The 27126-nt window shown below is 37.7% G+C and overlaps 1 pseudogene; it reads right to left on the minus strand.

Moving 5' to 3' along the window:
• On the minus strand, nt 1-26386 carry LOC112658846 (eukaryotic translation initiation factor 2A-like; annotated as a pseudogene).
• Between the last annotated feature and the right edge of the window lie 740 nt (nt 26387-27126).

The raw sequence follows: 27126 nt of genomic DNA on the forward strand, positions 1-27126 counted from the left end.
CTATGGCTTCCTGAAGTCTAGAGCATTGCCTTCATCTGAGGGGCTGATGTGACACATGAGGCTGCCTGAAAGGGTGAAGAAGTAAGTGGTTATTGCGAACAAAACCATGATCTGGGGACAGCACTTATGGCAGGCAGAGCTCATGAGGTTCTGGGAGGCAGGGCCCACCCTGATGGTCAGAATGTCCATTTGATCACTAGACCTTTCTTCTGTCATGGAAGCTCACTACCTTCAGTTAGTTCTTCATCTTCCACAAAACCCTCAAAACCATTTCTTTTTCTTATTTTGTCCTCTGTCATATGTCAGTCACCCACAATGGTTGTACTGTTCCATGCTTCACATATATGTTACGGATGAAGACCTGTCTCTGGCACAATTCACAGCAGTGTTGCTCTGCTTCTGTCCTGAGTTTCAGGGTACAGGTCACTAGTAACAGACCAGATTCCTCCTACTTGCAACAAAAGGTGTCATTTCCGGGCTGCTGCATGCTACCAGTGCAGCTGAGAAACACACTCGGGTCTTGATTTTCAGATGTGATGCACAAAGTACGCCAGCTTCACAGAGTGTGGCGAACCAGACCAGATCACTTACGGATGTATTTCCCTGAGATCCAGCTATGCAATGTAGACCCGTTGTAGTGTACGTTCCTGGCCATCATCTGGTTGTGACACATTATCAATATCACCCTGTGAACTAGGGTTGGTTAAGTATTTCACAACTTTATAGACGGTTTTCCAATCATCATTTAAAATGTATGACAGGAGTGCCTGGGTGGCTCAGTCAGTGAAGCCAGTCATGATCCCGGGGTCCTGGGATAGAGCCTGGTGTTAGGTTCCCTGCTCAATGGGGAGTCTGCTTCTCCCTCTGGCCCCCTACCCCATGCTCGCTCTATCAAATAAATAAATAAATAAAACCTTTAAAAAATGTTTTAAAAATGTATGCTAAATCCTGGCATGTCAAAGTCTATGCTCAACAGTTGGTATCTTTAGTTCCGATCATTAGACAAACACTGTATCTTGAAAGGATGGTTTTTATCACCTCCATTGGGTGAGTTACATGTGCTCATGAGGGCTGTGGAAGGTGTATTTCCACAGCTACGCATCCCTGTTTCTTCTGCACTGTGTTTATGCCACATCTGTAAAGATTTGAAAAACGGGGTACATCTCCTGGAGATGACTTTACAATTTCTTCATGTCTATCAAGAACTTAAAGAGCTAAGAAATGGTGTAAAGTTCTAATTAATGTGTCAGTTTTGCTACAAAGGAGTTACTGAGGTTTTTGACACTGCAGCATGTTCCACTGGAATGAAGCAGTAGGCTGCATATTTCAATTCAAGCCGTAGTGCTGGCTCCAAGAACGTAAAGACTGCTAACTCTGGGAAACGAACTAGGGGTGGTAGAAGGGGAGGAGGGCGGGGGGTGGGAGTGAATGGGTGACGGGCACTGGGTGTTATTCTGTATGTTAGTAAATTGAACACCAATAATAAAAAAAAAATAAAAATAAAAATAAAACAGAGGCTGCTGGCTTAAAAAAAAAAAAAAAAAAAAAAAAAAAAAAAAAAAAAAAAAAAAAAAAAAAAAAAAAGAAACCAAATTAGGAGCCTGTGTAAACCATTTCCTATGTCTGAACATCTAGGCCACTGGTCAAAAAACTAAAAATATGATACATTAAAAAAGGGACCCCCACCTATGAGGCCCACCATCCCTAAAATGCTTACTTTCTATGAATCCATTGAATATATGGTGTTGCCCTAAGTTTGTTTTGGGTAAAAATTTTTTGTGAAAATATAAATCCTAATTATAGCTTGATTCTTTCCCATGTCTGGCTAGGTAGGGTTTTTATGGAATGGACTGAATAACAAATTGCTTTGGTTTGCCTAGCTTGGGGAGATGAACCAAAGATTAGCATTCCACATGGAAGACATTATTTGTCACCTCCTGACCATGGTCTCTGGGCAGAGGATGGCATGAAAGCCCAATCTGTAAATGGAGAAAAAGCTGTTTGCCTAGAATCTGTAACTAGTTGTGTATTGTCATCAGCCAGGGACCCCCACGTATGGACCCTGTGTCTCTGTGGGCTGCGGAGGAGCTCTGAGGTGCCAGGAAGCTCTGTATGCTGACCCATTAAATTGGACCAGGACAAAAGGGGTTGTGCCTTGCTCTCTATTTAGCATAAACAACAGAATCCACACTTCATACCAAGTATGCACCTTCATTGCTTATCACAAGGTTCCTTATGAATTTCAGAGCCTCTGAGGACACGCATGAACTCTCAGGTGACGACAAAGTATGGTGAGGCCGATGTGTTGCAGTTGATGACAAACCCAGTAAGGTTTTCTTGCTTTTAGACCTCATGTTCTGGGTGTCTCCATCACATGTCCGAGGCCAACACACCAGAAAAATGTCAACGTTTTCAATAAAGGAGCAGTTAGTTAAAAACTGCGATAATAAAAAGAACTCGGACTGTCTTGTTTCTGTTTTTCTGGTTTCCTTTCTTTTTCTGTGTTGGAGGCCTGTTCTTTACAACTCACTGAGCAGTTGAGTTTAAGTGAGGGCAGAGTTTCATTTGAAGCGAAGCTGGACTGAATCGCCTCTTTGGAAACTTCCCAAGTACAAAGAATGCTCGGCATTCCAGGCCTATGACAGAGTGCGACGTGACCGGTTCCAAATGTCCTCTGCTTTACTGGTGCAAGGCCACTCCAGGAAGTGGCCGTTAAATGCAAAATAGGCTTCTAGCCTGAAATACAATCTCAATGTTTCCCTACTTGCTTTCCTGTGAAGACTGTTTTAGCAACACCATCAGTGGATGGATATTATTCTTCAACTATTTTACCTTGAATCTTCATGGCAAAATGATAAGTTATGCAACATAATTCATACTCTGTCACAGAAGATGCTTTTCTACTATTTGAAAGCAGAATGGTAAATTTGAGACCCAGAAAAAGATGGAAACACGTTTTCCCCATTTTCTCCATGTCATCTAATCAGTCGTTTTTAAATATATAACATGGCTTTCCAATCTGCATGAGTATTGTTTTTCATTCTGTGCGTCCATGTGTGTATGTATATGTAGGTACGTATTTCACACAAAGATCATATCCAAGTGTAAATATTTTATGCCTAGATTTTACATACTTTATTTTTTACTTTATGTATTTTGAATTTTGATATTTATATGTATAGCTGAGTGTAAGTATTCATATGCTTATATTTATTTTATATCTAAGCATAAATATTTGTATTAAATATATACCTGTGCACAAGGAGGGAATCCCTTAATGTGTTTATAAATGACCACATAGGGATTTTATGCATTCATACATTTAACAAATATTTATTGAGTACCTACTTTGTCAAGCACTATTCTAGATTGGGGGATATTTCAATAAACATTAGACCAAAATTCTTCCCTCATGAATCTTACATGCTGTCATTTCTAGAGCTCTTGACTCATTGTTGCTACTTGGGGTATAGCAGGTACACACACCTGTGGGTTTATCAGTATCAAAAATATTATTATCATAGGAGATAACATAAAATTGGCACTTTTTGAACTCTAGTTTCATTTGTATCAATGATTACTTGCAAGACACTTTTTCCTTGATTGATTCTATTTTGTTACAGTTTAGAAGTACTATCTTTATTAGGAAGCACCCTATCTTCACCCTATAAATGCTTTATTAGGAAGCATTTATAACTCTTTAGATTTTGATAAAATTTTAAAATATTAAAAATATAAAAGACACATAAATTTCAAGTAACTGTATAATTTTTTCCCTTCTACATTAATTTGACAGATAAGGTAGCACAGAGGAATCTGGATTCTGTAACCTAGTTCAAGATCCACAGTCAAATTTCTTCTTTGAGTATAATCTCTGTTCATATCCATCATGCTGTGTTGTTTATTTGATTATGAAAACTGTATAAGACAGGTTGTAAAAAAGTATAAACTACAACAAGAATATTAAAATTGACAATAAAACAAAAGCAGAGACACATACTGGGTGTACGTATGTGGCTAAAATGCATTCCTGATCGTGAATATTCTTAGATTGTGTCATTGCCTCTCAACTACAGTTGCAGATTAAAATTGCTTAGGGAGCTCAAAAGTACAGATTCCCAGACCCCTTCACCTTTAGAGTCTGACTTGATTGGTCCTCTGACAGGGGGACTTTGCAAGGTTATGTTGTTAAGAATCTGAGAACAGCTCTAATCTATAGTCAAGGCAGGAGACACCTAACCACAGACTTGTCTCTCAGTTTCTGGGCAGATCAGGCCACTTAATTAAAAATGTCTACAAGGTTTAGATAAGTATGACACTGTGGGCCCCAAACTAAGTAGACTTTTCATGAGGGATGCTCATGGGAGGACATACTGTGATGTAATGAACTGCATCCTCTCTGTAGAAACGTGTCTATAAAGAATGCAATAATGAGAACCTTTGAGCTCTTCTGTGTAATGATTCTGAAGGTGGCACCACGTTTCTTCCACTGCTACTAAATTTTCTCAGCTACTGTGTTATTAAAAATAGAAAGAAAGAGAAAACGTAGAACAGGTGCAAGCCTGCAGAAATGTACGGCACTGGAATTTATAGCGACATCACTTCTGGCACGTTTCTAGTAGACATGGATTGGATACAGACCAATTCTCACCGTATTGACTCTGCTATATTAAGCGAAAGGGCTCCCATCATTAAATTAATGAGGGAAACAACCTATAAAAGTAATTAGGCAGGAAAGAAGGGTAAAATTAGGCTCAGTAAACGGTCAGAGAAGGGTTTATTTTTAGTAAAGCTTGGACATTTTACAATAACGACCATAATGTTTTAGAAGTACCATTAATCTTGGTAAAAGGGCTGATACCGGTGGAAATGAAAGCAGTGAAGTGCTGAAGGCTGATCTATGTGTTTTAACCAGAGTCTAAGAATTAGATTTTATGAATCTAAGCAATTAACTTTTTATGTCTATTTGTAATCTCTCTTTAAAAGCATAAAGCATAAACAAAAATCAAAATGAGTGCACTAATGCTTCAGGGAAACTTGATTTTTAAATAACCTGTTCCCTCTCCTTCACAGGCCTCCCTCCTCCTTTATTAGCCTTTTGTTTAGAGAATCTGGCACCACCCTGAAAGTGACCAAGGAGGCTCATAGCATGGACACAATTCCTATGGAGACTGGCTAGACCCTGTGTTTCCCTAGAACCCCTGTAGCCCCTTCCTCTGGGGGGGCTTGCAGTTGTTGAAGATCAAAGCCCTCTGCAGCCTCCTTTGCCTAGAAGAGCCATAAAGCTATTGTTCCTCTTTATCCCAAACTCTGCCTTTGTGTTATATTTTGGTTCCAGAGCACAGAGGTCAGTTTTCGGCAACATATTCCTACATCTTTTGATGTGATAAAGAAAGGGTTCCTGTCAAAATCAATTAAAAAGCTGAGATTATTTGGAAGCTTTAAATGTTCAACATTAAGACCACAAAAACCAGCTTATAAAGGTTTAATATTGTGACCTTCAAAAGGGCATATTCTATAATACAGAAATCACCACCCATCCTCATTGATGCCTGGGTGATCAATTATCAGTGGTGTTATGCCTGAAGGCCAGTCATTGATCATCTCTATTACCACTGTTTCCATGCTCTTGTGATCCTGCTGCCTAACCTGAATTTTGAGCATTAGGCACTACACCACTCCCCATCCCCAGTGTCTGGTGTTTCATGGGAGTGTGGTTAGAAGCCCAAATTAGAAAGGTTGTCATATCTTAATGTCAGATTTTTTTTTTTCCAAAATGCTTGTTGTAAAAGATACTGTCAAGTAGTTCAACAAGTATTACTGCACTTGTAAAGGTAATGGTATCTCAAAATCTATACTAAAAATGATTTTTGTCTCAGCAAAAATCTGGAGTAAAAGCCTATTGGGCTACCCTAAAAATTTGGAGACCATGGCCAACCATGAAAGCCCATGTACTTGGAGCTTTTAGTCTCTTGAGAGAAATGGTAAGCTAAGCTCTTGGTACTGCTAATAAGGACTCACAATATTTCAGGACCGAAATTTTTGGACAGAAACAGACAAGTGTGCTCTGTTTTGGAAGGTGAAGATACAAATTGGGAGGGATAGTTTTTGGAATTTGAAAAGTAGAAGACAAGCAATAACATTCTTTTGGGCTACTTTTTTTTTTTTTTACTATGATTTTTAAAATTTTACTTCAAGTAAAATAGAATGCTTTTGTGTGTGACAGTGTGGAAGGACACTCAAATATGCTTGAATCCAGTTCTGCATGAGGAGTTCAGAAGAAGTGAAAGATCCAGACTACTTACTGGCCTCCAGGTAGGGAACTATATGTGTAAAAATAAAACCAAAACCCAGGGTAAGACACTGATCACAGCATTAGCAAACATGCAAGCAATGAGTAAGACAAATACCAAAAAGCAAGCATCACAGAAGTAAAGGCAAATGGCAAAGAATCAAATCAATTTATGCAACTAATTCACTAACAAAAAAAGAAGTACTGGAAAAAACAGCAGGAAAAAATTGTAAAACCACTAGAAGCAATGTGTTGTCTTCTTTTTTCAAGAAAATGAAAGGGAGCACGAGGTACTTGGTGCTCCAGTGTACATGTAGGTCTCAAAATTAAACACAACATCCCTCTTGCCAGACATCTTTGTCCTGGTCCTCCCTTGGTGTGTCTGCCCTTTGGATCATCTGCTCCAGAGTCTTACAAGATTATAATCAAAGTGTCAGTGGGAGCTGTGGCCTCATCTGAGGCTGGACAGGAGTGAGGAGGGGAGGATCTGCTTCCAAGCTTGGTGGTGGTCACATTCTGTTCCACACAAGTGTCAGTGTGTCTGCTTCATGTTGCCTACAGGACAGGCTATTGTAGTCTGCTTTCTCTGTGGCCCTCCCCACATGCCAACCCCTAACCTATAGCTTGTTTCTTAATAGTGCTCAAGGGATAGAGTCCTCTGGTGAGATGGGAGTTACAATCATTTGAAACACAATCATACACATGTAATCAGGGATCCATCCCCTTTGCTGCATTGTGTTGTTTATAAAGGTCAATCACAGGAGATACCCCCAGTCAAGCAAAGGGACAAGACACAGGATTCAAAAAAAGATGATCAGAATAGTCAGAGGTCATGGGGCCATCTGAGACTCTGTCCAATGCATATATAGATGCAAAACTTTGTATAAAATGTTAACAAATCTAAACAGCAGAATGTGGAAAGGATTATATACTATGACTGATGGAGTTTATCTCAAGAATACAAGACTGGTCTAAAACAGCCAATATTAGTTCTCTCCATTGAAAAAATAAAGTAGAAAAATCATATGAAATCTCAATAAATGCACCAACATAGTTCAACTTTTATTAATGATAAAAGTTCTCTGCTTAATAAGAATAGCAGTAGTCAAGAAATAAGAATAGCAGTAGTCAAGGGCATCTAGGAAAGATGTATAGTTTACATTAAAATTAATGGTGACAAATTGGATGGTTCTAATAGAAGAACAGAGGAAAGACAAAGTCTTTTACTCCCAGAACTTCTCTTCATCATTATACTAGACATCTTAGTACAACAAAGCAAGCAAAAGAAATAAAAATTGCAAAATAAGGGGGGATAGTACAATTTTCATTCACATATGATATGATTATATATATATGTATAACATATCATATATATAGTCCTAAGAAAAATATTACAAAGCTACTAGAAATAATAATTTAGCAAGATCACAAGGAGAAAATCAATGTAAAAAAACAAAGTATTTCTTAACAATGAGCTATCAGAAATTGTATAAAAATCCACTCACAGTATCAGCAAAAATCAAAATACTTAGAAATTCATTTAATTTAAGATATGCAAGATGGGTTCAGGAAAGCATTTCAGAAAGAAACTAAGGAGGATCAAATAAGTGGAGAGATATACCATGTTCATTGAATATAATGTTCAATAACCTTAAAATTTCAATTTCTCCCAAACTTGTCTATGAGTTCAATGTAACCCTAACCAGAATCTTAGCAGGAATTTTTGTAAAAATTGACAAGCTGATTTAAAATTTACATGGAAATGCAAAAAACCTACACAAGCTAAAACATTTTTGAAAATGAAGAAAAGTCATTTTCTTACAATACATGATTACCAGATATAACAATAATTAAGACACCATAGGAAAAATAGTTAAATAGATCGATGGAACAATCTAGGTCATCTAGAAGATGATTCACACTTACAGTTCTTTTGTGCAACTGTGTGGTTGCCTCAAACTGTGACCTTGGACTCAGTCTTGTGACCTGTGTTAGCCAGTGGGAAGTTAGAATGTGATGCTAACAGAAAAAAAGTACATGCCAGTTATGCTTGCTCACCCTGGCACCTCCTCCGTGACCATTGGAACACACTCAAGCTAGTCTGAGAGAGGATGAGGGACAGGGCCCAGATACTCCCACTGCCCTGGCCCAGAGCCAGTTCACAACTGGTTATGTGAGTGAGCCAACTAAAAAAGAACAGCTCAGCTGAGACAGACGAAATTTCAAACTCACAAAGCCATGACTTCTATAAAAGCTTATTATGGTTTGTTACTGCAGCATCATTTTGCAGTGGAGAGTTGATGTACTTATAACTTACCTACCTCAAAATTTCACCTCAGAGGAACCTTTATTCATTTTAACAAGTTATTAGTGTTATTGAAGGGTGTGTGTGTGTGTTACATACTGGTTGAAAAGTTTGGTGATTCATATTATGGGTTTTGATATTTTTCCCTCTTTGGTAACTCAATCAACTTTTCTAGTAATGAAGGTAGTGCTTCTCCAAGATCCAGATATCAGATGTGACTTGCAGAGAGTACTACATATAAATATTTGGATCTTAGTAAAGTTTCCTAGATGTTAGTGTGACTTGTGTTTCCCATCAAATTCCAGAATTCTTATCCAATTGAGTCCAATTTATGGAATGAAAATATTTATCCTACAGAAGAGTTTCTGTAAGATGGCACTTGACATTTGCATTCATCATGATTGACAGTTTTGGTTTTGAAATGTGGGACCTGTACACCTCTTGTCTCCTCAGTTTCTGTTAAAAAAAATCTCTGATATTTCATTTCCATTTTTCATGTGTTAATTCATGTCCAACACGTTACCATACTTAAAAAATAGTCTTTATTTTATTCATTTTAGTGTCAATTGACTTAGCTAATATCTTTCAGGTGTAATCTGCAGCCCTTAGAAAAAGCTCTTAATGTGGGAGTGAAGAACAATACCAAATATCAGATGACAATGAATTAATTTCTACTTAGAGTTCTGTATTTAGCAACTACTCTCTTTGAATTTTTTAACTGAAAAATGTGTGTATTCTTATATTTCTCCCTTAGCATTTCTTTTTAAAGCCTGCTAGTGACATTCCAAAAGATATTTTTTTTAACCAGATATTTTAATTTTAGAAACTGTGATAGGAATTTTGGGAAACCACATGACCTCTCTGAGCAGCAATTGACTATATTAGAATCTGAAATGATACTACATGATGGGAAAGAATCCCAAAAGTAACCTCAAGGAATGTATAACATTTGGGAATAATGTTATTCTTGAGATCATTTCTTCATCTGAGCTTTGTTCAAAAATTGAAAATAAAGCTACAGACTAAAACTACAATTTGCCTCAGTGGGTTAAATTGTACGTCAACTTAAACTTTGTTTTTTCCACTCTGCTAAGATATAATTAATTCACAGTAAACTACATATATTTATATTGCACAGTTTGAAGAACTTAGACATTTGTATGTTCTGTGAAACCATCACCATAATCAAGATACTACCGCTTCCATCTCCCCCAGATGTTACTTTAGGTCTCTGGGCCATCTATCTCTCCCTCCAACCCTGTTCCAGCAATCAGTGATCTGTTTTCTGTCATTATGGATTAGATTGCATTTCCTGAAATCTCATAAAATGGAATCATAGAGCAGTGATAGTGTTCTGTGTCTTTTTTTCACTCAGCACAGTTATTTTGAGATCCATCCATGTTGTATATATCAAAAGTTTGCTGCATATTATTACTGCGTGGTTTTCAATGGGATAAATATACTGTGTTTTGTTTACCTGTAAGTCTATTAATAGGCATTTGGGATGCGTCCGGTGTTTGGTTATTATAAGTAAAGCTGCTATGAACACTCATGTAATAAGTTTTTTTATATACATTTCTTTCTCTTGGGTAAATACCCAGTAGTGGAAGGGCTGCTTCTTGTGACAAGTGTATGTTTACCTTGTTTAATAAAATGTCAAACTGTTTCTAATCTTACACACAGTGTATGAGAGTCCAGTGGTTCTACATTCTCAGGCAAGTCCTTCTCACCATTCTAGAAAGTGGGTGGGGGTATCTGATTGTGGTTTGAATTTGCATTTCCCTACTGACTTTTGATATTGAGCATCCTTTAATGTATTTTTTCAAGGGAAATTTGTGTATTTGGGGGGATTTTGAAAGAATTCTTTATTTAAATTCAATTTAGTTATATAGTGTATTAGTCATTTCAAGGATAGAATTTAGTGATTCATCAGTTGCATATAACACCCAATGCTCATTACATCTAGTGCCTTCCTTAATGCCCATCACACAGTTATCCTTTACCCCCACCCATCTCCCCTCCAGCAACCCTCAGTTTGTTTCCTAGAGTTGAGAGGCTATCATGGTTTGCCTCCCTCTTTATTTTCATCTGATTTTATTATTTCTTCCCTACCCCATGTTCATCTGTTTTGTTTCTTAAATCCTACATATGAATGAAATCACATGACATTTGTCTTCCTCTGACTGACTTATTTCGCTGAGCATAATATCCTCTGGTTCCATCTACATCTTTGCAAATGTCAAGATTTTATTCTTTTTGATAGATGAGTAATACCACATCTTCTTTATCCATTCATCTGTCGATGGACATCTGGGCTTGTTCCATACTTAGACTATTGTGGACATTGCTGCTATAAACATCGGAGAGCAGGTGCCCCTTCAAATCACTATGCTTGTATCCTTTGGAGAAATACCTAGTAGTGCAATTGCTGGGTTGTAAGGTAGTTCTATTTCTAACTATTTGAGGAACCTCCATACTATTTTCCAGAGTGGCTGCACCAATTTGCATTCCCACCAACAGTGTAAGAGGGTTCATCTTTCTCCGCATCTTCACCAACACCCAATGTTCCTTGTGTTGTTGATTTTAGCCATTCTGACAGGTGTGAGGTGACATCTCATTGTAGTTTTGATTTGTATTTCCCTGATACTGAGTGATGTTGAGCATTTTTCCATGTGTCTGTTGGCCATTTGTATTGGGGGGGATTTTTGTATCTTATTTTGTGAAGCACTACTATTCAATATTTTGCCCATTTTATTGGGTTATTTGCTTTCCTATTGCTGAATTGTAAGGGGATTTTTATAATCTACAGACTAGTCCTATCTTTGATGTTTATATTGGAAGTATTTTCTCATGCTGTTCATTTCCCTTTTTTTCTTGATGGTGTGATTTTCTTAGTTCTTTGAAGAAAAAATCATTTTAATTTTAATACATATCAAGTTATTAATTTTTTCTTGTAAGATTCGTGTGTGTGTTTATCCAGAATCATAAAACTTTTATTCTCTTTTACATATTCTTCTAGATAATTTAGTTTTATTCAAGTTTTTAAATGTGTGGCTATGAGTAGAGGGTCAATGTCTAGTGTTCTGGTATCACTTGTCGAAATGACTTTCTGCTTCTCATTGAATTGCCTTGATATCTTTGTCAAAAATAAATTTACCATGCACATGTAGTTGAACTTCTAAATTGGTGATTCTGAAACAGGAGAGGCAATTCTGTAGAGTTCTTAGACATGTCCCGCTAGATGTATTCTTATATATTTTATCATTTCTTGTCCTATTTCTTAAAAAAAAAAATCTTGGATAAATGGTTAAAGTTATAGATGAACTTTAAGAGTGGACACATGGGTACTCCATATATGCTGGTGGATTTAACAGATGTGTTTGTCTTGATTTCTGATAACTTGCTTTCTCTGACTCTTTGAATCCCCAAATCCATGTCTTCCAGCACCTGGAGAAAGGCTCTCTCTTGCTGCATTTTCTTTGAATAGTGTTTTCTAGCTATTTTCCAGGTGCTGCTTCTTTTCTCAGTTGTTCAATCGCTTGGAGCTTCTTGTTTAGGTTCTTGATCTGTTGGTCTGTCTGGTGCTCTCAAGAGGTGATTGAGAGGCAGTCTTTCATGGTATGCTGTGAGGGGCAGGAGCAGAGCCACTCGGGACTCTTGCCACTTCTCACTCCCTGCTCTTCAGCTTTCTTAGCCCTCAAGCTTCCTTTACTTTTGAGGGGTTGTTTCTGATAGCAGCTTTTCATTTCCTGGTTGTGGTTTTACATTTGGAGGTAGCTCCTCCTCACACCATTTAGAACTGGTGATTGGTTTATTTCCTAAACCTGGGCATCTGTAAGCCATTGCAGCTTTATGTTCTTCACTAGGTACTTCACTTGGAACTGCTTGATAAATCATTGTTTTTCCTGGAAATAGTCCATCCAAAAATGGGTGCCAAGATTTCTGCATTTGATGGCACATACTTGTGCAAGATAGGTTAATGCCAAATCTTGTACCCGATGTTAACATGGAACCTGGGAGGACATGTAGCTTGTAAGAGCACCTGAGGGACATATTTAGAATCAGAAATAACTTTGTAGTTCATAACATCTCACACTTTTTTTGTCTCTTCAGCTTTCCAAATTTAGCTAGTACTAATATATGTCCATGAGGACTGTCACAGACGCCATTATCATGACCGGTTCCAAAGTCAAACACAAAATCAGATTTGGCAAGTATAAAACCATAATTTGAGCTACATCATAAAGAAGCCAGTTTTGGTAACCGTGTTCCTATAGGTCCTCTGTTGTTGCTGTGAGCTAATACTGGACAACTGCTGAAATACAGCAATTAAAATTGTTCACAGTTCTTTTTATCGAGAATCTCTAAAAGTCATAAAAACAACATATGCCAGCTTTTAATAAATTTCAATAATATTTAAATACTCCCTTTATTTATATAGAATATTTACTAGTTTGGCATTTGTTTCTTTACTCAAATTATCCATCAAATGTTCAATAAAACAATGTTTATGATCTGAAGATTACTGGATCTCCATAATTCTGAAAGGATTCTGTGGGTCTTTACAGAAGGTCTTATAAAAGGAATGACAAGATAATTGTTTGATTAGCACATGGATGGTAATGACTGGAAAAATGGGGTTGACATAAAAAAAATCCATTAAAATTTATGGGGCAGTGGGATGTAGAAAACAAGTGAGTTATAACAGCAGAGAGTGATATCTCATTAACCCTATAAAACAAGACAGAGACTTTTTTTTTTTTTAATTTCCCTAGACTCTAAACCAGAAGCTACTTGTTTTTAAGCCCATGAGGAAGCTCTTCCCTCCCCTACTTGGCTGATAATAAGCCCCAGTCTATCCCAAATCTTGGTGCTTACCAGGCTTTTATAGCAAATGAGAAAATAGTGAAGTTAATGCTCCTTAACAGGCATTTCATCTGTACCAGTTTCATTCTGAGTATGACAAATCCATCCAATACACTCAATCTTTACACAAAAATGATTTAAAATGGACGATTAGTTGGGTGCAGTAATTGAACTTTCCCCTTGGCTATGAGAAAATCATGTCTCCAGTAATAAAGACTCTTTAAAACAACTGAATTTCAACACTAAGAGTGACCTCAGAGACTGAGAGGTTAATTTCTCATTTAATTTCTCCATTTTCTGTCATTCGTACCTACCATTCAGAGTCTCTCAATCCAGTTTCCTTAATTTCTTTTCCCTTAATGTCTACACTCTACTACTTTCCTGTTGGAAGGTGGCCTTATGCTTTCAGCCCTAACAGACACATTATTCTACTTCCAAGTAGGTTCAGTTGGCCATGTAAATTTTTTACAGTTAGTGTGCCATGTGTATTTGATTCTAAAATAGGCAGTGGGGGAGTTCTTCACTTTTAAAAGTGTGGGTTCCTGACTCTGCTTTTTGATCTTTATAAAGCCATATGGTTTTTTCTGACCTTGGATAATGGAAGAGATATCAAGCAATTGAGGATGTGCAAAGACTGTTGAAAATCTATTGAGAAATAACAGAACACTAGCATAGGACAGAGAGTACTGCCCTTACCACCTAACACATCTGTATCGCTATTTCTTTGGATGCACCAGGCAGGAGATCAGAATTGCTATTAATGAAACTAAATACCAAACACAGCGCTTGTGAGGCTAAAACCCTCTTCCCACCGCTGGAGATTTCCCCTGGCTAATCAGCAGATCACCCATGGATGTGGAGGGGAGTGAAGACACAACCAAATAGGGTGATTGAGGGAATCTGGTATTAAAATCTCCTTCCCTGGATGGGCGAATAGAACTCAGTTCAATATCTTGATATTTATTTGTTCAATTAGAATGGTGAGGTACTCAATTTCAAGGAGCCTCGGGAACCCAATCAAAGTTTTCTTGAGTTTTTATCTAATTCTAAATTTTCTTTTACTTGAGTCATAGCTTCTGTAATTTTTAGTGCAGGAAACTGCAAAATAAATTTTAAAAGTTGTGAGGAAGTAGTGTTACCCAAATATCAAGTATAAAAAAAAAAAATCAGCTTGCTTAACTCATCTGTGTAGTTTGGCCAAAGCTGCTGAAGGACGTCCAACTTAGAGTATTTTATGTCTTATTTTTCTATTCTATGAGTGGATAACAATTCTATCTTTTCTGGCCAATAGAATTGGATAGAAAATATTTATATGACTAAAATCTATGCACTTTGTCCTGTCCATATTTATGCCCAAATACTATTCCAATAGTTAGGCAGTTTAAAATAAGCCATAATATATTCTTCTGAACAAAATTATATAAATGTTGTATGAGTCTGAAAGTTACTTTACTTGTAGGAATATATTACAAGAAATTCCTTCATTTCTAAAATATATAATAAGCTTATAAGAGAGAGAAAAAGGTTACTATAAATGTGCTTTCTTATTCATTTAAAATAGTTTCTCAGAGTTTCTAAGACAGGTGGAAAGGTCAAATACTCATGTTAGTATGTTCATTTAATGACAATTTTTTCATTGCACAGTAAGTGAAATATTTTAAGACTGTGATTCCATGGGTTACTGGTCTCAGATCAAAAATAGATGCCATGCACTTTTACATAAATTTGCTGCACAACCATTCACCACTAATGATTCCCTAGTCTTTCCTCTATGCCTTCATGATTTTGGAGAATGAATATATACTGTTCACATGAATTTTGAGAGTCACCTGGATGTCATGACTGGCTGGCACTGTTGGAACACAACAAATTGTGTTATTTCCATCACACAATAACCAACATCTTTCACACTTTGTTAAACAAGGGATCTAAGGGGTTGAAAGCATTTTGCAATCAGAGATGGTTATGTAATCTACAAAATTGTTTTTTATACTATTATGGCCTTTCAGTTCTAAATAACTTAGAAACAATTTGGACTTGAGAACATGTGGTCTAGCAGGGCTCAAGGGACAGCGTCCTTTAAAGGACTCAACATGGTCCACTAACGTCAGTGACCACTCATGCTAGGGACCCTGCTCTAAGGCTTCCTGTGCGTTTCTAATGGGAACCCCCTTGAGAACAGGCACACGGACATAGCTATAAATCCATGGTCTCCCACTTTGATTAGAGCAAAGTACTCTATTGTAACCTTCTTTGGTTCTCAGTTGGAGCGGGGCTACTGATGGCTTTTAGTGGAGAATAGCTCAGCAGTAAACCACTGCCCACAAGCTAATGTGTCTGTGAAAGTGGTTGAAGAAAGTGGCAGCATGGGGTGAGTGGAAAGAATCAGATGCTGTGAAAAATAATAAAGTAGGCACAGCTATCCCTGCCCCAACTATCCCTGCCCACAAGCCAAGAGACTTAAAAACAGTGCAAGGGAAGATGATGGGGGAAAATGGTAGGGTTTTCCATCATTTTAAATGTGCCAAGGAATCCTAGCTGACTTTTTACAGTTTCTGTGTCTCATCTTGAGAGCAAACTGTATTAACTGCCAACCCAACCTCCAGAATCTATCTGTTGACAAAAAGAAAAAAAAAAAGTCTTATGGACTTTTATGGACACCCTTGTCTATACCTGATTCATGATTATGCCAATTCAAAAGAAATGTGTTCAATTTTTATCAGATTATAAGATTGTTTTAAGCTCTGATTTCCGTCTACATTCTGTATTCTCTAAATTAAACTCAAAAGAACGTCCTTACATCAATAAATCCACAGGTTATTTCTTCATATTCCAGCTGCCCTGTACAATATGGTTAATAGATGACATTCTTCATTTTTCATTTCTTTCCCCAACTGGGAAAATAATGGTCCATGATTTGTCTTGAACTGCAAATCTGTTCCTTTGGCCTTATGGGGCTATATCTGGAGATTTCATTGCAAAAGTGAAAAAGTCAAGGGTGGGAGATACAGATTTCTAATAAGTCACTGGTTCCAAACCTTGGGTTAGATATTCTTACACATAATGTAGGGGCCAAGTGCAGGTTGCCCCAAGATGGGTCACTTTGGCATAACGATTATCTTGAATTAGAAGCAATCAAAATCCAGCAGATTCAGGAAAAGCTCTTTACCTTCTCCACAATAGGTTAAAGAGACTTTAGGTAGAGGACCTGCTCCAGGAAGAGGGCACTCACCACGGATAACTGCGTTATGCTAGGAAGCAGGTGCGGTGGCTGGAAGGAACCTAGCAAGGTCTGTTCCATCAAGGCCCTCTCTTTGTCCCGTGGCTTCTGGGTGGCCCAGCAAACATCGGTTTACCAAACGCTTGCTCTTTTTCATTTTCCTGTGAATTGTATTCCTTCCCTTTGAAGTCCCAGAACCCCAACCCTCTGTCCTTTGTTCAGGATGACTTCTATACTTCATTTTGCCTCACTGTGAAATTTCCATGTCTGTGTGGATTCCCTGTACATATGAAATTAAATTGGATTTTCTCTTGTGAATATGGTCTCATATCAGTTTGACTCTTAGTCCAGCTAGAAGGACCTAGAGGGGCAGAAGAAGTTTTTCCTCCCTGACAACAGTCATCCAATATGATATAAAAGAAAAGAAAAAAAAAAAAACCCAACCAAACCATTGTGACACAATGTTCATGATCTATGTTAGGTATAGCATGGAAAAAGTGGTTTTTAATCACTAGCCATAATTTCTGCTCTTCTAACATGTCAGAATGGGGCAAATTGGCCAGAAACTTTTAATAAACATGACTTATGCAAATCTCTTTCTTATATAACATACATAAAATATAAGATCTCACTGTAATATGCTAATATTTCTAAGATGCTGTTATGAAGGCGGGCCAAGTCCATTTTGTTGTCATTAGAATGGTAACAACAGAAACCTGGCATTCATCATGTTATAATGTCTCTTTTCTAAAAAATGTGGAATCAGAATTAATAGATTTTGAGCATTGTCTATTGCTTTTCAGTACATTATTCCAAGATGTACTTCTTTCCCAGAGGCTTTCTATAAAAAAAAAAAAAAAAAAGAAAGAAAGAAACGTAAAACCTGTAGAATCTCTTTGTTAGGAGACTGTAGAAGCCTCTATTCCATGTTTTTATTATAGAACAGCGAAATACAGTCTCTTGGTGCCTCATTAAGAGAGCTTCAATCAGATGCTATCTTCCTATGAGCCTCAGATTAAATAAGGGAATTGTGAATGCTTGGCTCCCGTGACTGATCAATGAGATTCACGGTGCCGAATGGGGTCAGGTGTCCCTCCCCCAGCACACACCTTTTATAAGACTGGTCATCTGGTCTTCTCCACAAAACTGAGCTGAGAGCTGTGGGCAAATCCCTGTGCTTCCCTGTTGACTGATGAGCTTGCAGGTTTGTGGGTGGGGGCAAGGCTCTCCAGAGGTGAGGAGAGAAAGCAGCAGGAGTAACACCCAAGAGTTATCACCACCTCCTTGACGAAGTACCATTTAACAAACTATAGAGCTGATTCTTTGTCTCTTGGCATCCTGAAATATCCTTCTCAGAGAAACTCCTGGTCAGTTGGTGAGGAAGAGTCCCAATTTTGCTGAATCCCAAAATAGCAGACGTGCAAATTCAATTAAGTCTTACATTATTAGTTACGGATTTATTGATTAAAGTACTGTTATAATGAACTATTTTTTTAAAGATTTGTTTTGTTGATTATTTATTTATTTATTTATTTATTTTTAAAGATTTTATTTATTCATGAGAGACACAGAGAGAGGCAGAGACATAGGCAGAGGGAGAAGCAGGCTTCATGCAGGGAGCCCGATTTGGGACTCGATCCCAGGACACTGGGATCACTACCTGAGCTGAAGGCAGATGCTCAATCATTGAGCCACCCAGGCATCCCTATAATGAACTATTAATTGGCAAATTGATAAAGGACATTCTAATGCTGAGATAAGAGCCTCTTTAGGGTGCTCCCCCATATGCGCAAATGCGGCTTCTTATCATCTTGTTTCCCACAGTTTTTTGCTTTTATCTCATACAGTAGCATTCACTCACTCTGTATTATGTCCAAACACCAAACACTATTATCATCTTTGAGCCTTAAGATAGTAAAGGAGCAAAATACTGGGATTATTTAAAGAAATACGATTTGTTCAAAGAAAATTATTTGAAAGTTGCAATTCCTTCTAAAACCAACATTTATAAACAATTGGTGATCATCTTTCTAGCTAATTTCATCCAGGTGTAACTGTACTTACTCATTACTACCACTTTGGCACATTAAAACGAGGTGGATTTCTTTTATTCCTATCAATAATTATTATTCACGTGTGCATTCATAGTGAAATTCATTCTAATGGGAGTCATTAATTTATGTAGGACATTCTCAAGTCTTCAGGCAAAAATTTAACAATTATTTCATTTCTTACTTTTAAAAATGAAATTCATATGCAGTTAATAATGTAATTAGTACAATGTCTGAAAGACGTCAGAAATTACTGCAGTCCTTGGAAGGCAGGAAGTTACCTCTTTTAAAGAATGGGTTAATATGTGGGAAGAAATAAAATACTCACCCAGCTTCAAACTACTCAAAATCACAAAGCCTGGAGCTTCAATATTAAATAATGACTTTATTGCTTTGCCTAAACCATTTTCCCTTTTCTCCAATAATTTTTTTTGTATTTTTTTAATTCACTGAGTCATAGAAAATAACTCCAGATCTGTAAGCCTAAGGTGGTAATTTTAAAACTAGTTAAAGGGAAAATTTAAATTACTCATTTTCTTTTTCTCTTGTTATTGTTCTTTGGAAAACAAAGGCAATGAGGGGACATTAGGGATCATCTGGTCCAATTTACTGAAGAGGTGAGCAAACTTGTGCCCAGAGAGATGAAGCAAATTAACCAAAGTGAAGCAGATCGACGCAGAGTGGACAGTCAGGCTTTCCCGTCTAGAGTAGGGTCTGCATCCCAGCCAGTGTCCTCATCTTTTTCTTACTCTATGGTTCTTTAGTCGAACTTTTCTCTCTATGTAAATGTAAATTTTAGAATGCAAATTTCTCTATTCATAACAGGCCTGTTGATAGAATCTGTCTTTTACTTTAAAAAACTCTTGAGTTAGAAAATCTATTATGTAGGGATAATTCATGTGTGGTGTACTCATGGCTCCCTGGTCTGGTCCCTTATCCATTTCCAGTGCTGTCTTATTCTCATGCATTCTGAAATCTAAAGATCGCTCAAAGGAACTTAAAAGTGTGTTCCTCTCCAGGGCATTTGTAATTCTGATGATGTGGTCTTTAAGAAATATCTCCAAGGTGATGGAGTGTGAGGTAGTCATGTTTGTAATTCAGATGAAGAGACCTACCAGTACCTCCTGCCCCAGTGTCTCAAACATCTATCCAATGCTTGTTTCTATCCCATCTTGTTTCCCAAAGGATTTGTGGCCATCCCACTGCCCACAGTTTCTGCCCTGGTTTAAGCAAGCCTTCTGCAGCCTTTAGATACTTAATTAAGAATATCACTAATTATGAGGCATCTAGATACTTTTAGCCATGAAATATACTTCCAAGAGCTAGAGGACTGTCCGTAAGGCATAAATATGGAAAAAAGGATGAATCAATTATGAAAATCACAAGCAAAAAAAAAAAAAAAAAAAAAAAAAAAAAAAAAGCATAGGTAAAGAAAAATAACTCCAAAGACAAAGTAAAAGAAAAATGGCTGGGTATCCAAACAGCCATGATAAAAAAAAAAAAAAAAAAGGTTTGCTAATACAATAATCAATTCAAGGCTATGTCTAATAAGCTCTTTTATACTAATAAGTACCAAGATTTTGTCCCTCTTAGTAAATGCTAATGCAATGCAAATGGTATTTCTCTATTTTAAATAAATGTACTCCTCTTGACTATAAATTAATAGAAATAGATCCAATTATAAGAGTTTAAAATATCCCCCCCTTTTTAAACCAACTTCTAAATTATATAAATATTAAAATCTAGAAAGAAAACAGAATACATTATTGGGTCAATATCTTACCATAAACATCTCAAATTAATTATTAACTTCCTACAATCAACTAATTTATTTTGATATACTGAAACATAAAGGGTTCCAGATAAATTATTGTTAATTGCATCAATTTCATCTCTAATTCCATATATTTTCCATTGAGCTTTAATTAGAGCTATTTATATGTGTAATATTATAAACATATTACAGATTAGATTTTTTTTTCCAGAGCTGCAGTCATGAAGGAGAAAAAAGTAATTGGAAATCAAGAAATAGAATAAACATGGTATAATTCAACAGTGTCAGGAAAGGAAATCAGACAAAAATGATTTGGAAATTGTTTTACTTTCCCTTCGGCCGATGTACTGCCAGAGTCCTGGCCCCTGGTGTCCTCATGCACCACGTGCAATGGCACTTCTCAGACTTTAGGGCGCAGAACAAGTGACTGGGGAATCTTGCCAAAATGAAGATGATGATTCTGTAGGTCTGGGATGGGACTTATGAGTCTGGATTTTTTAACAATCTCCCAGATGACGTCAATCATGGATTTACAATCACAGTTAGGATTTACAATCACATAGTGATATGTCTCAACTGTGGTCCCTCCAACAGAAGCAAGATTAATTACATTGCTTATTAAAAATAAATGCAGAATGGGGCACCTGGGTGGCACAGTAGGTTGAGTGTCTGACCCTTGCTTTAGGGTCAGGTCATGAGATCAAACTCTGTGTTGGGCTCCACGCTCAGCAGGGAGTCTGTTTGAGATTCTTTCTCTCCCTCTCCCTCTGCCCACCCCTTCCATCTCCTTGCTCTTTCTTTCTCTCAAATATATGGATAAATCTTAAAAAAAAAAAATAAATGCAGAATATTAGAGATCGCCCCAGACCCTTTGAAGCTACAACAAGCCCTGCACGAGAAAGCTCCTGCACACTGAGGATTGAAAAGGGGATTGCACATTAGGCATCGGGGGTCAAGAGCAACTGTTCACAAAATAATCAGTTGAGTACAAGACTGTTGAAGAATACTGGTGCCCACAATTACTGTCTGAGACAAGTCATGAGATGATTAATTTTCTAAGATAACTGTGCCATCTTGCCTCTTCACTGAGGACCCTGACTCTGGCTTCTGGACCAGTAACCCTTACCCTCCAGCATGCATAGGAGCACCTGCAGAGTGTGGTAAAACCCACCCAAGACCTTCCGTGTAAAGTAGAATTTCTGTTTTTTTTTTTTTTTTAAGATTTTATTTATTTATTCATGAGAGACACAGAGAGAGAGGCAGAGACACAGTCAGAGGGAGAAGCAGGCTCCCTCTGGGGAGCCCGACATGAGACTCAATCTCAAGATCTGGGGTCACAACCTGAGCCAAAGGCAGATAGATGCTCAATCACTAAGCCACCCGGTGCCCCTTGAATTTGTGTTTCTAAGCTCCAAGTGATGCTGCTGCTGCTGGTCTGGAGACCACCCTGTGCCCCAGGTTACTGCATGGTCTTGATCACTCACAGCATCTAGGAGGCAGATGTCCTGTTGCATTTACTCAACTTGAATACTGTCTACAAAGGGGTAGGTTTATTGTACACAAACTCTTCACCCAAAGACAGAGATGGTCCAGGGGCTTAAAAACCAGCATAAGATATGGTCCTGTTTTCTGCAGTTTTTTGGTCCAAGTGGATAGAACAAGCTAACATATCAAACCATTCCAGGACACTTCAAGGAAGCACCCACAGCAAAGGGTTAAGATGAATGAATTATTCCCACTTTAGAATTCAGTGCGGACTAAATTAGCTTTTATTGGTTTAATGAAAAACATGGCATTAAACATACTTCTGTTTGCACTGATAGCAAATTGAAAGAACATTAGTTCAATATTTGCAGATTCTTTGGCCTTTTCGATAGAGGCAATTATATCTCTTACGAATAATGATTGCTTTGTCCTGCCTTTCCAATCCTTATGTTTTTAATTCATTTTATGATTATTTTCTATTTCCGTGTGATTTTTTTTTTTTTTTTTGTAATATATCACATGGTTCTGCAACAGACGTGCTACCAGGGTGGGAGCTGAGGGCTGCCCCGCCGTATCCTGGTCACATGGAGTTCTAAGGCAATGACTCCCCTTCTGCTTTTGCTCTGCGGTGCCCTCCACTGAGAATCTGCAAGGAGGGGCTGAAATTGCACAACCCACGACATTGTTCATATGCATATATGCAGGTACGTGCATATCTATTATGCCTTTCGTATTTATGTTTAAAGATGTGCACTGAGAAAGCCTTATGGTCACTGTCCCCAAGGCATCTGGCTCCTCCTCCTAGTGCCCCCAGGCCAGCCCTCTAGTCTCCCTGCTTCTGTGCGTCTCCAGGATTTCCACACACCTGTTCAGACAGGTAGGTACAGGTGTACAATGCTATGTTAGGCCTTTAACAAAAAAATGTTTTCATAAAAGGCACATTACCATGTCCCTTGTTTGAGTCACCTAGAAATATGTATCTTACAGATTTTCCCTACAGCACTGAGTCCTTTTTTATTCTTTCAAACTTTCCATTCAATAGCTCAGCACGGCATGGATTCATCATACTTTACTTCGCTAACCTTCTGTTAATGAACGTTGAGGTTGTTGACAATGTTTTGCGTCACCTTGCTTGCGTGTCCCATGGCACATATTTCAATGGATAAATGGGAAATCCAAAGAGCTACACTGTGGGTTCAGAGGCAGTTATGCATTTGAGATTTCGACCGTGTTGTCACAGTGCCTGTCCAGGGGTTGGACGTGGGTGTGGACGCCAAGGCAGATGGGCACGTCCCTCCTGCCCAGGCCATACCAGCAGGGCTTAGCTCACACTTGAAACTGTGCCAAAAGTGAAAACTAGGGTTGCTGAGAATCAGAACTTTCCTTTGCTGGTAGCATCTGGGGAGCTAAGTGCCTTTTCTTCTGTTTAAAGGTTCCTCTTCACTCATGGCCTTTCCTCGGTTTTCTTTAGACTTCTTCATCATTTACAATCAATTTTTTATATCTTGTTTTTAGGAACCTTCAGTTTATTAGGAGGATAACTATGTTTTTTTTCTGAAATATGGACCCAAACATTTTTTTTTCAGTTCTTGGGTAGTTTTATCTTTGCATATGAAGAGCTTCCTTTTTAATATAATAGACCTTTTTTTTTTTTTAAAGATTTTATTCATTTATTCATGAGAGACATGGGGAGAGAGAGAGAAAGAGAGAGAGAGAGAGAGGTAGAGACATAAGCAGAGGAAGAAGCAGGCTCCTTGCAGGGAGCCCGACGTGGAACTTGATCCCAGGTCTCCAGGATCAGGCCCTGGGCTGAGGGCAGCGCTAAACCACCGAGCCACCCGTGTCTTTAAGTGTAATCAAGTTCATCAACTTCTGTTGATGTGCGCTGGATTTCAGATATTATAAAATATCTACTTCACACATATGAAGAAGCATTATTTGTTCCGTACATTATTTTCCATACATTATTTTCATGGTTCCATTTTTTAAGAATTAAGTCTTTATCCATCAGAAACTTAACCTGGTGCACATTTGGAGATACACATCACGTTTACTTTTGTTTTCTTCAGATGGAACTGGTTGTCCTAGTACAATTTATTAGGACAGCTTCACTACAAACTTACCAGCTCTCTAAAACGAACACATTTTTGGCTCTAGTGATCCTCTCTGTGGTCCATTCATTTTCTGTTTTATTATTTTTTTATTAATTATTATTTTACTTTTTCTGTTTTTCATGATTGTACCTTCTGAGTTTTATTTGCCGTTGTTTACCTACTTTTAAAGTGAGGTTTAGCTCATTGATTGCAAACCTTTCCCCCCCCGCCAATATATGCATTCACAATTTATTTGATCTCATATCATCTCCTGTAGAACCTATACATAGTCTTATAGTGAATCTCTTGTAAACAACACAGAATTAGTGTGTAAATGTGAACAGGTAGGCAAGTGTGTTTTAATTCTGACAATTTTTGACCTTTTTCTTAGAGACTTTTTGTGTTTAAAGTAATAACTCATTAATTTGTGTTTAGATTTACCACCGTAGTAGTCACTTCCTATTTTTAGGCTCTTTCTTCGCCCTTAGAGTAAATATTTTAGATTATTTCTATCATTCTATCTCCCCTTAGCTTTTTAATCAAACCATTTTTATTATTATTCATAGATTATCAGAGACACTATAGTATGCATTCTTGACTTATGAACACCTAACACAAACGGACACTTTTACCTCATTTAAGACAAGACAAAGATCTTGCAATTCTTACTTCATTTAACTCTCTCCCAAACTCAAAGATATTTTTGCTTTTCCTTTTGAGTCTAAATTCATTTTACATTCCAGAAGATACTATTTTTAAAAATTTCAAGCACTTGATATGTATTTGGTTTGCCCAAATCTTTACCTTTCCTTCCTCACACCTTCCTGCAGCTCAATGCTTTCATTGGGACATTTTTCCTTCGGCCAGAAAGTCACTCCTCATTATTTCCTTTAGTGTATATTTAACAGTGATGAACTCTGTTAGGTTTGTATAAAAAATTATTATTATTTTACCTTCACTTTTGAAGGGAATTTTGGTTGGATATATGATTCTGGATTGGGAGTGTCTTTCAGCACTTCAAATATATTGTTTTCTTTCTTTTTTTATTAAATTTTTATTTATTTATGATAGTCACACACACAGAGAGAGAGAGAGAGAGAGGCAGAGACACAGGCAGAGGGAGAAGCAGGCTCCATTCACTGGGAGCCTGACGTGGGATTTGATCCTGGGCCTCCAGAATAGCGCCCTGGGCCAAAGGCAGGCGCTAAACCACTGCGCCACCCAGGGATTCCATATATTGTTTTCTTAACCCTATTACTTATTCTCAGAAGGTATTCATTTGAAAGTTGTCTGTATTTTTTCCTCTAGTTGCTTTTAGAGTTTCTTGTCCCCTTGGTTATGATTTTATCATGATGTCATCAAGCACTACATGAAAATCACATATTTGCTCGTAGTTCATATACTCCTTTAACTGGCAGCTCAATCCCCTTTCTCATTTTCAGAAAATTACTAGCATTTTTTTTTTCAAGTATTGCTTCTGTGCTATTCTTTCTCTTGTGCATTGTATTCTCCCATTTTCTACATTTTTTTTAAAGATTTTATTTATTTATTCATGAGAGACACACAGAGAGAGGCAGAGACACAGGCAGAGGGAGAAGCAGGCTCCATGCAGGGAGCCTGATGTGGGACTCGATCCAGGGTCTCCGGGATCATGACCTGAGCCGAAGGCAGATGCCCAACCACTGAGCCACCCAGGAGGCCCTCTATAGATCTATGTAGCAGTTTTTTCTTCTTTATTGTTTTCTGAGTCTAACCTACTTTTACCCATCCAGTGAGTCTTTAATTTCAGTTGCTATATTTTTCATTTTTTAGATGACCACTTGCTGCTTTTTATAAAGTCTAATTTTTTGGAGAATTTCTTCATCTCATCTTTCATTTCTCTGATAATATTAAGACTAATTATTTCAAGGTCCATGAAGGTTAAATCTTTTATCTGTATTCTCTGTTTCTGTGTTGTTTTTTTTTTGTTGTTGTTTTGTTTTTTGTTTTTGTTTTTGTGGTATGTGTGTGTATTTCCTTCTCAACTGCCTGATTATTGTGAATTATGTGTTGTGAAACTTATTGGAAACATGCAGAGGAATTTGCTATCTCCTTTGGGAGGATGGTTCTTAGCTTCTTATAGAAGGCTAGTGACTCTACACATCCTGAATCACATTTTGCAATTTGAAAGAGAGGTATGACCTAAAGCCGAGTCAGTATTTTTCTAAGTAATTCTCATTTCCCCGGTGTAATCTTTGGGGTCCAGATAAGCTAGGCATTTACCAGAAGTCACCTCCATTCTCGGGGCCCCGCTCCACCATTCTGTGGCACATACTCACCTGCATCTCACTCTCTTTGGGGCAGGAGATGCTTCTAGTTGTAAAATTGTTCCAAATCTCAGATCACTTCCTGGGGATGCCTTATTATCTCAGATCTTGGCATCATAATTTTTCATAGATTTCTGACAACTTCAGTCTGATTTCTAAGACATTTTATCTGGCTTTTACTGTTCTGTTCATTAGAAGAGTGGCCTTGAATATCTGGGCCCACCACCACCACCAGAAGCAGAAATACCTTTTTCTGCCTATTTGAAATGCCATCCTTTAAATACACGACATTGGTTTATAAACTTAATCCAGGTTTTAGATTTCCTTTCTGTTGCATAAGTTTTTCTGTCTATACATGTGGCAGCAACTTTCTGCTTTATTCACTGAGGCTTTATAACACATTCTGATACCTGTTAGGATGACCCCTTTTTACTGTTCTATGTTTTTTTTTTTTAAAGATTTTTTTATTTATGATAGACATAGAGAGAGAGTGAGAGAGAGAGGCAGAGACACAGGCAGAGGGAGAAGCAGGCTCCATGCCGGGAGCCCGACGTGGGACTTGATCCCAGGACTCCAGGATCACACCCTGGGCTGAAGGCAGCGCTAAACCGCTGAGCCCCCCAGGGATCCCCTGTTTTATGGTTTTTGAATTAGTTCTCATTATTTCAGTTTTTTTGTTTTCCTTTTGTTCCCCTCTCCATGAACTTTGAATAAGCTTAGCTCATTCTCAATAA

This window comes from Canis lupus, chromosome 2, assembly GCF_003254725.2.
Source record: "Canis lupus dingo isolate Sandy chromosome 2, ASM325472v2, whole genome shotgun sequence".
In the NCBI taxonomy this organism is placed as follows: domain Eukaryota; kingdom Metazoa; phylum Chordata; class Mammalia; order Carnivora; family Canidae; genus Canis; species Canis lupus.